The 14,293-nt window shown below is 37.7% G+C and overlaps 1 protein-coding gene across 1 annotated transcript in view; it reads right to left on the bottom strand.

Moving 5' to 3' along the window:
* Positions 1–14,293, bottom strand: part of LOC124712378 (protein still life, isoforms C/SIF type 2) — a 568,005-nt gene that overhangs the window by 14,924 nt on the left and 538,788 nt on the right. The window lies entirely within an intron of this gene.

Genomic DNA, 14,293 nt, shown 5'->3' with positions numbered 1-14,293 from the left:
AGTAAAGCTGTTTAATAATTAATAATGTATTGTAATAACTTTGTAAATACAATTTTTGCCTCATAATGACTGGGTGTTGTGTGATGTCCTTAGGTTAGTTAGGTTTAAGTAGTTCTAGGGGACTGATGACCATAGATGTTAAGTCCCATAGTGCTCAGAGCTATTTGAACCATTTTTGTATATACAATTTTAGATAACTATTTATGAATGCATGCTTTCATGGTGATATCCATTAATAAAATGTTATTAGGTTTCAAGCCACGTCAAGCAGCTAACTATTTAGTGTTTGATGCGGCTTTAAACTCAAAAGTATTTTATTATTTTAATTGCAGATTTGAAAATTATTAATGTAACCAAATTATTAATCCATTAATATCTGAATAAATTTCTAGATGAAAGATAAAAATAAAAAACTGTGGTGCTTTAGAGGTACCCAAAACACTCAGGAGAATGCAGCACTTGTCGGAAGCATTGGTATCTCCACACAGAATCAGCATCTACTGGCATTGGCACTCAAAAACAGTTAACTTTCCAGTTATTAGCACAGTGGTGGTATGATGCAAATTCATGACATTCAGCATGAAGGGGTAATGTTACCAGGTAAATATCAGGCTACCAATAGCAGCTACTGAATTTTGTCACACAGAATCTGGAATCAAGTACCAGTTATGAACTAACACTAATACTCACAAGAACCAACCCTTCACACTGAAGCCATGTTTACTGACCATGCATTAAGTACACACAGAACTTTGTTGCATGTCTCAGCAGAAGGTGCTTTTTTTTTTTGTACTTACATAGAATGTTGTAGTAAAATGCACCAATCCATAAATAAGTCAGTCACAGAACCTTCCAGAAATTATAAGTGTTAAATGATAAACAACTTTAGGAGACATCAATCAAACCAGTATAACCCACAAGTAGTTGGAAAGTGGCTATAACCACTGTGCCACAGTAGATGATGTACGCCACATGGCAACGGAACTGAGCAAATAGCAACTTTTTCAACATATCACCTCCTTTCTGATTTGATATGTTAAATTTGAATGCTGAAGATTAGATGGGTGGATCACATAATTAATGAGGAGGTATTGAATAGAATTGGGGAGAAGAGGAGCATGTGGCACAACTTGACTAGAAGAAGGGATCGGTTGGTAGGACACGTTCTGATACATCGAGGGATCACCAATTTAGTATTGGAGGGCAGCATGGAGGGTAAAAATCGTAGAGGGAGACCAAGAGATGAATACACTAATCAGATTCAGAAGGATGTAGGCTGCAGTAGGTACTGGCAGATGAAGAAGCTTGCACAGGATAGAGTAGCATGGAGAGCTGCATCAAACCAGTCTCAGGACTGAAGACCACAACAAGAACAACAACAACAACAACATGTTAAATTTAGCTGGTATGTGCATGAATAACATTAAGCAGTTTGTACGTTCCCTTCTTGATGGGCTCTATGGACATGATGAACGTAAAAGGTGACATAATTATTAGAGTACCTCACTCAGTCACTGTGCCATTTAGTAGCCTGTAGATAGCCACCATATAAACAGACACACAAACAAATTAAAAAAAAAAGTGACTCATTCTGCAAAAAGTTGATACTTCGGAACTATTAACGGAGCATAAGATTAGCTAACTGAATGCATTAGCAGATTGGGTTCTACAAACTATGCTGAGTGCATTGTTTGATTTGTTGTTGTGTTGACTGACCGTTTAAGCTAGTAGTTATGTTAGAATTTGGATCAGAACTATCAGATCAAAGAAAAAATTTACTGTAGATCTAAATAGGCACACACAGCTTACACTGTTCAGATTCATTACATGTGATTATTCACAGAGAAGCAGGAAAGCATTACAGTCTACAGCAGATATGAAAAATTTCAGTACAAAAGTCAGTCTCAAAATACACTCATGTTCATAATTAAGGATAATTGCACAATGTGGTGCCACACAACATGGCACTACACAAAATGGTGCCAATATCATAGGCACATAGGGAACATACACAACACAGATCCGGAAGTCCACAGTATCGGTGATAAGTTGAAAAAACCGTACCGAAACAAATCTGCTACAAAACACCACTGTTTCATGCACAAGTAACCCGACATCAATATGGGATATGATCACCATGCACATGTACATAGGCTGCACAATGGGTTGGTATACTCTGGATCAGGTGTTCGAGCACCTGCTGGGGTAAAGTCTCTCATTCTTGCACCAGTGCCTGTAGGAGCTCCTGTCAAAGGCAGGGGTGTACGTGCACCAATCACAATCCCACCCCACCCCATCAACCAAGACCTCCATACAGGTCCCATTCAAGGACATTAAGGGGTTGGTATCTGGTTCTTCGTTTATGCCAGATGAAAACCTGGTGACAATCACTGTTCAGACTACACCTGGACTCGTCCGTGAACATAACCTGGGACCACTGTTCCAATGACCATGTACTGTGTTCTTGCCACCAGGCTTTACGGGCTCTCCTGTGACCAGGGGTCAGTGGAATGCACCTTGCAGGTCTCCAAGAGAATAAACCATCTCTGTTCAGTCATCTGTAGACTGTGTGTCTGGAGACAACTACAACTGATCCAGTGGCTGTAGTAAGGTCCCGAGCAAGGCTATCTGCAGTACTCCATGACCGTCTGCGAGCACTGATGGTGAGATATCAGTCTTCTTGTTGTGTTATACACTGTGAACGTCCCGTACTGTAGCACCTGGACGCATTCCCTGTCTGCTGGAATCGTTGCCATAGTCTTGAGATCACACTTTGTGGCACATGGAGGGCCCATGCTACGACCTGCTGTATTTGACCAGCCTCCAGTTGCCCTAGTATTCTGCCCCTCATAATGTCATCAATATGTGTTCTTTTAGCCATTTTCAACACACAGTCACCATTAGCACGTCTGGAAACATCTGCACACTTACTCACTGCACTGTACTCTGACATGCACCAACACACCTCTGCATATGTGGACTGCTGCCAGTGCCACTATGCGACGACCGCAGGTCAAATGCACCGCATGGTCATACCCTGAGGTTATTTAAACCCGAAAACTGCCCACCAGAATGTTGTTTCACCATGTATCAGCATTATCCTTAATTTATGAGTATGAGTGTAAGATAATAAGCATTTGGGACAATATGTATCTTGTACAGCACTGTCCTGGATTTGACACTAGTGGAAGCGACTTGAAATTGTCTTCCTCTGATGTGTAGGAAGTATCAAGTGTATATCTGCATCATGAGGATGAATGACTATGCAGCACACTGTTATGTTTGTGTTCTTATGCACAGGCATGGAATGAAAGGAAGCAAGTCTGCACCTGCTGAATAGCAAATGTATTGTCCATCTAATAGAGACACTGTGAAAATCTACATCTAAATTAATGTTCATGCTCGGCAAACCACTGTGAAGTGCATGGCTGAAGGTATGTCCCATTGTACCAGTTATTATGGTTTCTTCCCATTCCATTCACATGTGGAGTGGGGGTAGGTGATTGATTGACTGCCTCTGTGCATGCTGTAATTATTCTAACCTTGTCCTCAAAATCCCCATGTGAGTGATACATAGGTGATGTAGTATATTCCTTGAGCCATCAAAGGAGTTTCTTGAAACTTTGTTAATAGATTTTGTCGGGATAGTTTACATCTATCTTTGAGAGTCTGCAAGTTCAGTTTCTTCGGTATCACTGAAACACTCTCCCACTGCCCTTCTCTGTATACCTTCTAATATCCCCAGTTAGTCCTATTTGGTACAGATTCCACACACCTGAGCAACGTTCTAGAATGGGTCACACACCCCCTGCTTACCCAGACTGAGTCTATGTGATCATTCCATTTGATATCCCTACAAAGTATTACACTCAGGTACTTGTATGAGTTGGCCAATTCCAACCGTGACTCATTGACATTATAGTCCTAGGATACAACATTCTTTTTTTGTTGTGAAGTGCACAGTTTTACATTTCTGAATATTTAAAGCAAGCTGCCAATCTTTGCACCACTTTGAAATCTTATCAAGATCTCACTGAATATTTATGCAGCTTCTTTCAGACAGTACTTCATTATAAATAACTGCATCATCTGCAAAAAAGTCTGAAGTTACTATTAATTACAACATCATTGATATACAACATGAACAGCAAGGGTACCACCACACTTCTTTGGAGCTCACCCAAAGCTAGTTGCGTATCTGACAATGGCTCTCCGTGCAAGGTAACATGCTATGTGCTCTCTAATAAAAAGTCCTCAATCAAGACAAATTTCACTTGATACCTCATATGATGAAACTTTTGATGCTAAGCATAGTGTGTTACTGAGTCAAATGCTTTTCAGAAATCAAGAAATACTGCATCTACCTGACTTCCTTGATCCAATGCTTTCAGTATGTCATGTGAGAGAAAGTATGAGCTGGGTTTCACACGATCAATGTTTGTGGAATCTGTTGCTGACTGGCATGAAGAATGTTATTCTGTTCAAGATGACTCATTATGTTTGAGCTCAGAATATGTTCTAAGATTCTACAACAAATCAATGTCACAGATATTGGACTGCACACTCTGCTGCAGAGTGAAAATCTCATTCTGGAAACAACCCCCAGGCTGTGGCTAAGCCATGTCTCCACAATATCCTCTCTTTCAGGAGTGATAGTTGTGCAAGGTTCACAGGAGAGCTCCTGTAAAGTTTGGAAGGTATGAGATGAGGTACTGGCAGAAGTAAAGCTGTGAGGACGGGGCGTGAGTCATGCTTGGGTAGCTCAGTTGGTAGAGCACTTGCCCGCGAAAGGCAAAGGTCCCAAGTTTGAGTCTCGGTCCGGCACAGTTTTAATCTGCCATGAAGTTTCATATCAGTGCACACACTGCTGCAGAGTGAAAATCTCATTCTGGAAACAACCCCCAAGCTGTGGCTAAGCCATGTCTCCGCAATATCCTTTCTTTCAGGAGTGCTAGTTCTGCAAGGTTCACAGGAGAGCTTCTGTAAAGTTTGGAAGGTATGAGATGAGGTGCTGGCAGAAGTAAAGCTGTGAGGACGGGGCGTGAGTCATGTTTGGGTAACTCAGTTGATAGAGCACTTGCCCGTGAAAGGCAAAGGTTCTGAGTTCGAGTCTCGGTCCGGCACACAGTTTTAATCTGCCAGGAAGTTTCATATCAGTGTACACTTTGTTGCAGAGTAAAAATCTCATTCTGCATATTGGACTGCAGTTTTGTGGATCACTTCTATTACCCTTCTTGTAGATGAGAGTTACCTGTGCTATTTTACAACTACTGGGTACAGGTTTTTCAAAAAATGTTCAAATGTGTGTGAAATCTTATGGGACTTAACTGCTAAGGTCATCAGTCGCTAAGCTTACACACTACTTAACCTAAATTATCCTAAGGACACACACACACATCCATGCCCGATGGAGGACTCGAACCTCCGCCACACAGTCCATGACTGCAGTGCCTTAGACCGCTCGGCTAATCACACGCAGCAGTATGGGTTTTTGTTTGAGGGATCTATGACAGATTATAATTAGAATTGGGGGCTAACTCAGTCAAAAATTCAATATAGAATCTGTCTGGAAGTCCATTGGGCCTTGGCACTTTATTTATTTCTAACAATTTCAGCAGTTTCTCAATACTACTGACACTAATACCAATTTCACTCATCTTTCAGGTTGTATGAGGACTAAATTGATGCAATTTTCCTGGGTTTTCCTTCATAAAGGAACATTGGAAAACAGAATTAAGCATTTTAGTTTTTGTTTTGCTACCCTCAATTTCAGTTCCTGCCTCATTCACTATGCACTGGATACTACCTTTGCTGCCACTAACAGCCTTTACTTGTGGCCACAAATGTTTGGGAATTGTGAAGGCTGTTCGACAGTTTTCTGCTATGGTAGTCACTGAAGCTTTCATGATTTGGCTTCTTGACAGCCAAACATGTTTCATTTAGGATCTCTTTAATCTACAGTCCTCTGCTTTGTTCTACATCTATTATGCAGTAGTCACTGTATGTTTAGAAGTTTCTTTACAGTGACTGTATACCAAGGAGGGTCTCTCCCATTATGAACTGTTCTACTGGATAAATATCTATCCAGAGTGTGGTCAACTATTCTTTTAAACTTGCGCCACAGTTCATCTACATGCTTTGGCTCTGTGCTGAAATTTTCAAGTTTCTCATTGAAATATGACACTCCCAATTTTTTCCTATTTTATTGAACACACTTATCTTCATGTCTGTTTTAGTTGCCCTTTGTGTTTTTGTATTCATTGTTGTTATAACTGCCTCATTGTCACTACCAATTTCGATATGGACATCCTCAAAGAGGTCAGGTCTATTTGTTGCCATTAGATCCAATATATTTCCACCATGAGTGGGGTTCTGAACTATCTGTCCTAGGCAGGTTTCAGAGAAGGCATTTAGTAATGTATCACAGGATGTCTTATAATGCCCACCACTAACAAAACTGTAATTTCCCCAGTTGGTTAATGGATGATTAAAGTCTCCACCAATGATTACAGTATGACTGGGAAACTTACACACAAGCAAACTGAGATTTTCTCAAAAGTTTTCAGTTACCTCAAGATATGGGTCTAGTGGTTGGTGACAGAAGGATCCAATTACCATTTTATGCCATCACTGATAGTGAGTCTTGCCCAAGCAATCCCACATGCAGCGTCAGTTTCTGTCTTGGTAGATTTGAGTTTCTTGTCTACTGTGACAAAAACACCACTTTCATTTCCCATTAGCCTTTCTTTCAATGTAATATTAAATTTTCCCCAAAAATTTCATTGGATTCAATTTTAATTTTCAACCAGCATTCTGTTCCTAGTATTATGTGAGCTTCACTGCTTTTTAGGAGCACTTCAAACTGTCACTTTGTTGAGAATATTTTAGCATGTAACTATTAGGATTTTAATACTCTCACCTGTGGGAAGCCTTTCTTTCAATCTTACACTGGTACTTGTGGGTTTCCTACAGCTATCATTACATGGATTTTATGGAGAGTCACCTAATTTTTTTTTTTAGACAAAACAAAAAAAGCCCTGTGTGCACCCCACACACAGATGGCTACCTGGGTAGCAGCCTCTGATGTGTAGTGCATATCTGACCCATTTAGGGGCAACCTACAGTTCTCAACTCTATGGCACAACTCCAGGAAGTTGTAGCCTAACTTGTCACAGAACTTTCAACAACTCTGGTTCAGTCCTTCCAATCAACTCAGAACCAAAGGCCATAATCAGTTCTCGAGACAATGATTTAAATTGTGAGCTCTTTTGAAACTCGATGGGCAAGGCTAGTCTTCTCAACCTTCTCTGTCAAATGCTGCAATGATTCAAGTATGACCTTGAAGTCCAGATGACAAGCATAATTTTTTCCAATGTGTGTCACAATCTGCAGTTGCTTGCACTCTGTCCCCTCAATGGCTCCTAGAATAGCCTCTTCAACACGTTAATGAGGCCCCCAGGTATACACACTGAGTGTGCTTTGTATCCTATTCCATCTCTTACTGCCATTTTCCTAAGCAGCACCATCATTTGCTGTATGCTTGAACTGCCAATGATGTTTGGGATGTGGCTCAACATTCTTCTCCCATAAGGATTGGAACACTACCTTCAGGTCAAGGACCATAAAAGTAGGACGTTAGTGATGAAGGAGAAATTAACAACACTAAAAAAGATGGAATACATCAATATTAGCCACATACTACCATCTAACTTTGCTCAGAACCACATTAAATTTAATAGCATTTGCTGCATCTTAACACTAGTTTAAGCAATCTCTCTTCAGATAATGAAATTATCTGATCATTTGTGTGGTCCATGACAACATTTGGAGCCATAATAAACCCTCTAGTTGATCATTTGAGACTGGTTAAAAATGTACATTGGCCTGAAACTCAAAATCAGATGTCTGCATATCACAGGAAGTGGTTTTGTCATTGAGTATGCACTTCACAAATTAACTCAACACTTCAGATTGCCTCCAGTTCCTCTCTGTATCTTCCAAAGTCCACAGTAAAGAAGATTAAATTTTAAAGACCCATCAATGATGAGGAATTGGAGTCACAGCACAAGCACAGACAGAGGAAGGATGGGAAAGGAAATTGGCAATGTCCCTTTCAGGGAAACATTCACAAGACTTTCCTTCATGACATAGGGAAACTATGGAAAACTTAAATCTAGATGGCTGGACAGGGATTTGGACCAGCGTCCTCTTGAACGTACATCCTGTGTCTTGCTACTATGCTATCTTACTCAATCCAAATTTAAAGAAGCTTTGTTATCACGTTGTGAAGCTACAAATCTTTAAGGAATGAGCATCCTGGAGAGTTTAATTTCACCACAACCTCAAAGTTTTAAAAGAGAGTGAAAAACATTCACTCTTGGTGGACTATATGCTTTGATTATCACATGTAATGAGGATCCAGTGGCAAGTTGAAGTTTAGGCTCTTATCACTGAGGTACACTTGTGTGGCTAAACTGGAACAGAAGACAGGTGTTATGGTTTGAGTCTGGCAAATAGTTTTAATTTGTCACATATGATAAAAAATGTGCATGCTTCTGCAAGATTAAAACAGTTTCATCATCCTGCTTGCAGTGTTTACCAGACAAAATAGTCATACAATTTTCGAATCAGGAAGCATTGATTCAGTTTTATAAATTAGTCCATACACTTTTCAAGGTCACCTGTGATGAGTGAATGTCGCAAATATCTGTTCACCCACTCTTATGCACAAAGACCAGTATGAACACTGCCTTTTATACCCCCTTTACAAAGAGTAAAAAACAGATCTACAGCAAATTCCACAAAAGTTGATATTTTCGACTGCAAAAAGTTGATCACATCTCACTTTTTACAATGAGAGGGACTTTCATCTGTCTTTACTTGCTGTGTAGAGATATTCATAGTGTACACTACACTAGACAAGTCTCTTTCTGATTACACAGAACAAGTAACTAGCTCCCATGAAACAGATGTGCAGGATCTTCCCATGGTCAAAAATGACCAAGAAAACAATGGGAAACAGAAAAAGAAATGTGGTACAGAAATCAGCAGTTTTAACTCATTCTTGTAAATTTTATACGTTTACTTTTGGTATTACAATGAACCTGTTCTGATTGCAAGTGTAAGTACTATGAAAATGGCTTTTAAAATAAAAAAAATCTACAACTGGTCATTGCTAAAATTGCTCTTTGTTTACTAAAATCCTGCTATAGTGAGAGAACAGAAAAGAATGCACATCATGCCTACTCACAATTTCACCTTAAATACAGGGTCACATTTTGAGTTATTCTAAAGCTCATCTATGCCTGCTTTCATTCTCACCTTAAATATGGAGTCACACTTTGGGGCAACTCCAAAGCAAACTGCAAAATAGGGCCATTAGAATCATATTATGAAGCAAACCTAGAGACTCGCGTAAACCACTATTTAAGGTATCTGACATTCCTCCTTTATCATGTATGTACATTATGGGAACCCTTATATTCTTTATGATCAATGTAATGAGTATGGACAGTAGATCACAAAGAAAACTGTGGTAGTTATGTTCAATTTGACAGACAAAACAAAAACTTATATATGACCTAAATCAACACATCCCTGTGCCACAGTGGTACTTTTCACATGGGAGTTAAACTTCATAACAAAATTCCTGAACATATAAAATCATTTACTGAGGACAAAACCTTTGGTAAATCATTTATAGCATCACTGCTTTTACTCTACTGAAATACTTAATGTATGAAGTGTACTATTCATAATTTTAAGCAAATTTGCACAGGAACCACTTTCACCTGTATATTTATAAACTGACTTGGCCAATGGATTATGCATAAACTGTTTTTGTAGGCAACAGGACCAATAAAATAGAGTATAATGCTCTTCTCAAGCAGTTGAACAGCGAAACTATGCCCTGCTCTTAGATACATATAGAATCTATATTTAACTGTTACTTAAATTTAGAATGTTCACTATCAATTACAATACCAGTTAAATTGTTAATTCTCATTAGTCTTCTCATTCCCCAGCATCATTCTAGTTACACCTAAATACATTTCAGTAAGTAAGGATGTTAGGGTAACACTTTGATATGTAACAGAAAATCTGTTTGGTGCGTGTTAGTAGGATGTCTTTCACATTACAAGTACCTGTGAGAGCAATCTTTCTGGAGTCCAGACCAAATAAGGTGGCCAGAGATCTAGAAGGAAAAACCTGAAAGTTTTGAGAAAATAGACAAAATAATATACAGAGAAGATAAAAACTAAAATTACTTTCTTTTTATGTATGTGTTTGTAATAACATTTATTTGCAGTGTGGAACTACTATAAATTTTATTCTGTGGGCTCTTACAGATTTTGCTTTTCTTTTTCCTTTCTCCACTGTCAGAACAACAAAAATTTTTAAAAATGTTTAATGTATTTTTGTAAATAATTAACATTATACCTATGCATACTCTCATTTCTTATAATATGAATTCTTCATTGTCATCTATGATATAGTATCGTATGTATATAGTATCATCACTGGGGAATGATCCAATACCAAGTAAATAACTATAAAATTAATAGATATTATTGCATTCTATGCAGGTCCTAACATGTCTGTTTGTTGACACATATGTCAAATTTAAAAAGCAGTCAATGCAGAAATGTTCTTCACCCACATGAATATGCAATTAAGTATTTTCATTGACGATGCCTGAAATTTACTTTGTGCACCAATACATTTATAGGGCTTTGAGGTTACAATCTACATATGTATAACTTAGCTGCATTATATCATATTTTATGTATCATTTGACAATGACTCAGAAGACAAAACAAGGCTGTAGTAAATTTGTACTTTTGACTGCCAGCAGAATCAGGTATCTAACTTCAACACATTCCAAGTGGCTGTGAAAACCATTGTAAAGAAACTATTGAATTTACATCATTCTCTAAGAACTATGTAAAATGTAAATAGACCTGTATTACTGTTCAAGAAGATCTAGTCATCTCTCCATACTCATATATGTACAGGAAAGATATATACCACAATACTGAATGATTGCAGAACACAAAAATCTACAGTATATATTGTGAAAACTGATGAGCTGCAGGGCACATTTGCTTTACATTTATGGAGGCAGGGACCTGTACAATAACAGTCAACACTAGTACTGATTTTTCTTCTCCTTCTCTCCAAATATGGGCATCTTGATCTGTGGCACTGGATAAGGTTCATACTAATCTTTGAATAGTTTAGTTCTCCCCTTCCCTTTTTGTGAGAAGAAGAATCCCCTCATTCATTTCAGTCTTGTTTTTGTGCCTGTCAAGCACTCAATGCCTCAACTGTAAAATGGGTGTTAACCTTTATTATTTGCATTATTTGTAATCCACCCATGACTTTCCTATGTCATATTAACTTTTTCGTACAGCAAAATGTTCGAAATCCTCAGGAAAATAGATGTAAGCTACGGGGGAAGGCAGGTAATCTGAAATATACAAGAATGAGGAGGGAAAAATATGAATTGGAGACCAAGAATGAAGTGACTGGATTAGAAAGAGTGTAAGACAGTGAAGTAATCTTTTGCACCTACTGCATAGGAAATATAAGAAAGATTTGGGAGTGGAATTAGAATTCTGGGTGAAAGGATATCAATGATAAGACTGAAGTGTGACATTGCTGTTCTCACTGAAAGCAAGGAAGAACTGCAGCACCTGCTGAATAGTATGAACAATCTAACAAGTACGCACTATGGGTAGAGAGTAAATAAAAGAAAAACAAAATTAATGAGGTGCACCAGAAATGAGATTAATAATAAACTTAACATCAAAACTGAGGGCCATGAAGTAAATGAAGTGAAGAAATTCCAGTACCAGGGAAAAGAATGCTTTCCTGGCCAAAAAAGTCTGCTAATATCAAATATTAGCCTTAATTTTACAAACAAATTTCTGAGAATGTACATTTGGAGTGCAAAATTATTTGTAAGTGAATCATAAATAAGTGAATCATAAACTATGGGAAAACTGGAGAAGAAGAGAATATAAGTAACTGAGATATGGTACTAAAGGAGGAATGTTGAAAATTAGAGACCGATAAGATGAGAAATGAGGTGGTTTTCTGCAGAATTAGCGAGCAGAGAAACACACGGAAGCTTTCACAAGACATGGGAACAGAAAAATAAGGCACGTTAAGACATCAAGGAATATGTGTTTATGTATTAATACATTACATCTATCCTTTAGACTAGTTTGAACATAGCAATCTTTTTTTCAAGAACTATTATATTCCTGTTGCTATTGTAGCTACACTACAGAAATAGTAAGATGAAATATTTGATTTAAAGGTGGATTTCATATTTTTCTATTTGTTCTCACATCTTTATCCAGCATTCAAGGATTTTTGTGTGTATTTTTGGTTTAGTGGTAACTAGGGTATCTGTCACCATCTTCATTTTACAATTTATACCCTTTTCAGAGTCTAACCAGATTACAGTATCATCAGTAATTCTAATGTACTTCTTTACTATAAATTGCTAGCTTACTTGTGCTAATTTCCACTGGGTCAGTTGCATTTTTCAGAGACCACTTTAAAAAAAAAAGACTCCTACCATTAAAGACAGAAACAGTCTGTGGTGTATCAAGCATCAACATGTATAGCATGCTGCACAAATATTTCAGGGTAATTACCCACACCTTCATATGATCTACTTGTGCAATGACTCCAACACAAAATACATGTAAAATAGTTATCACCCTCAATGGACAACTGGCATATTAGCTGAAAATGAATTTTTAGTGACATGTTTCCTGAATACAGGGCACATCACTATGTTATTGCAATGGGGACTTTTCTACTGTCATCAATTACTTTCCAGTTCTGGAAAAAAATGCTCATTGGCTAAAAATGGAGTATGGTTTACAGAGTTCAACTTACAAAACCCATGTACAACCCTTGATACTTACTCATGCCTGCCACCCATGTATATACAGTATTTGTAATAATCCAGGATGGAACATAACAATATTATGAAAAGGAAAACTGCTACTTATCAAATAGTGGAGGTACTGAGTTGCAGATAGGTCCAAAAAAGGACTATCACAAATAAAGCTTTTGACCTTACAAGCCTTTGTCAACTCACCCAGACATGTGTGTCTGTCATCTATTTTTGATGAGGGCCTTACTGGTTGAAAGCTTTATTTGTGACAGTCTTTTTGTTGTGCCAATTTGTGACTCAGCATCTCCGCTATATGGTGAGTAGCAATTTTCCTTTTCATAATATTGTTACAGTATTTTTAATAATTAGAGGTAATTATTTTCAATTGATGCAAAAATACCATCTAAATTACAGAGAGAGAGAGAGAGAGAGAGAGAGAGAGAGAGAGAGAGAGAGAATGACTGGTTAGTACTTAGATTCTGGAGATGAAATTTCCACTGTTACTGAAAGGAGCACTTAGAGTAGAAAACACTAACCCAAGACTTTGGAAGTTATGTTTCTTCTTTCACTAATCCATCCACCCAGTATTATTTTCATTGAACCAAGGACTTGGGAACATGCTCTGCAACATACCCTCACACCCAGGCACCATCTTAGTTATGACTTCTAATAACGATCTTACTTTGTTTCTCAATGGCAAGATGTCATTTTTATTCAATTAATTTTTTGTATTTATTTTAATTTTCCGTTATCTCTCTTTTAACTGTTTTCTCCCTCTCTTTTACCCCTTTCCTCCCATTTTTAATTGTATAATTCATTCAACTTTTAAACAAAAAGCACTATATTGCTTATGTTCTAGAGAGTTAATAATAATGAATTTTTGAAAAAATAATATAATTAGATAGATGAAAAATGTACTCACACAAGTGGGAGAAGGAAAACACACATATGAAAGGTATTATGTATGTTAATTAACAGTAAGTAATATATTGCTTTTCATTGACTATAATGTTGTTCTACCTTGAACCAATGGAAGAATCAGATAACATTAAACTTTTCATTTCAGTTTCCCTTTAATCCACATTTATTTGTCACTATGCCCCTCTGGACTGAAATTACAAAATTTGATCTACTAAACTCTCTGATATCTTATTTCTCATCTTTGACTCACATTATCCATGGCTCCTGGCAAAATGTGAGTCCTTTTAAACATAAGGTTTGAGTGGAATGTCCCCCCTTCCATTCATCCCATTTAAACCCTCTTCCTTCCTGGAAGAAGGAACATAAAAGTTCTGAAAGTCAGGCGTAGTATTGTCTACTGTTGTGTTTCTATGAATTTCACACCTGGAGGTAAATAATTGCCAGCCATTTTGTCTT

The sequence above is a fragment of the Schistocerca piceifrons genome, chromosome 8 (genome assembly GCF_021461385.2).
Source record: "Schistocerca piceifrons isolate TAMUIC-IGC-003096 chromosome 8, iqSchPice1.1, whole genome shotgun sequence".
Taxonomy (NCBI): Eukaryota; Metazoa; Arthropoda; class Insecta; order Orthoptera; family Acrididae; genus Schistocerca; species Schistocerca piceifrons.
The sequence above is the reverse complement of the archived record's forward strand: the minus strand, read 5'-3'. Positions and strand labels throughout refer to the sequence as shown.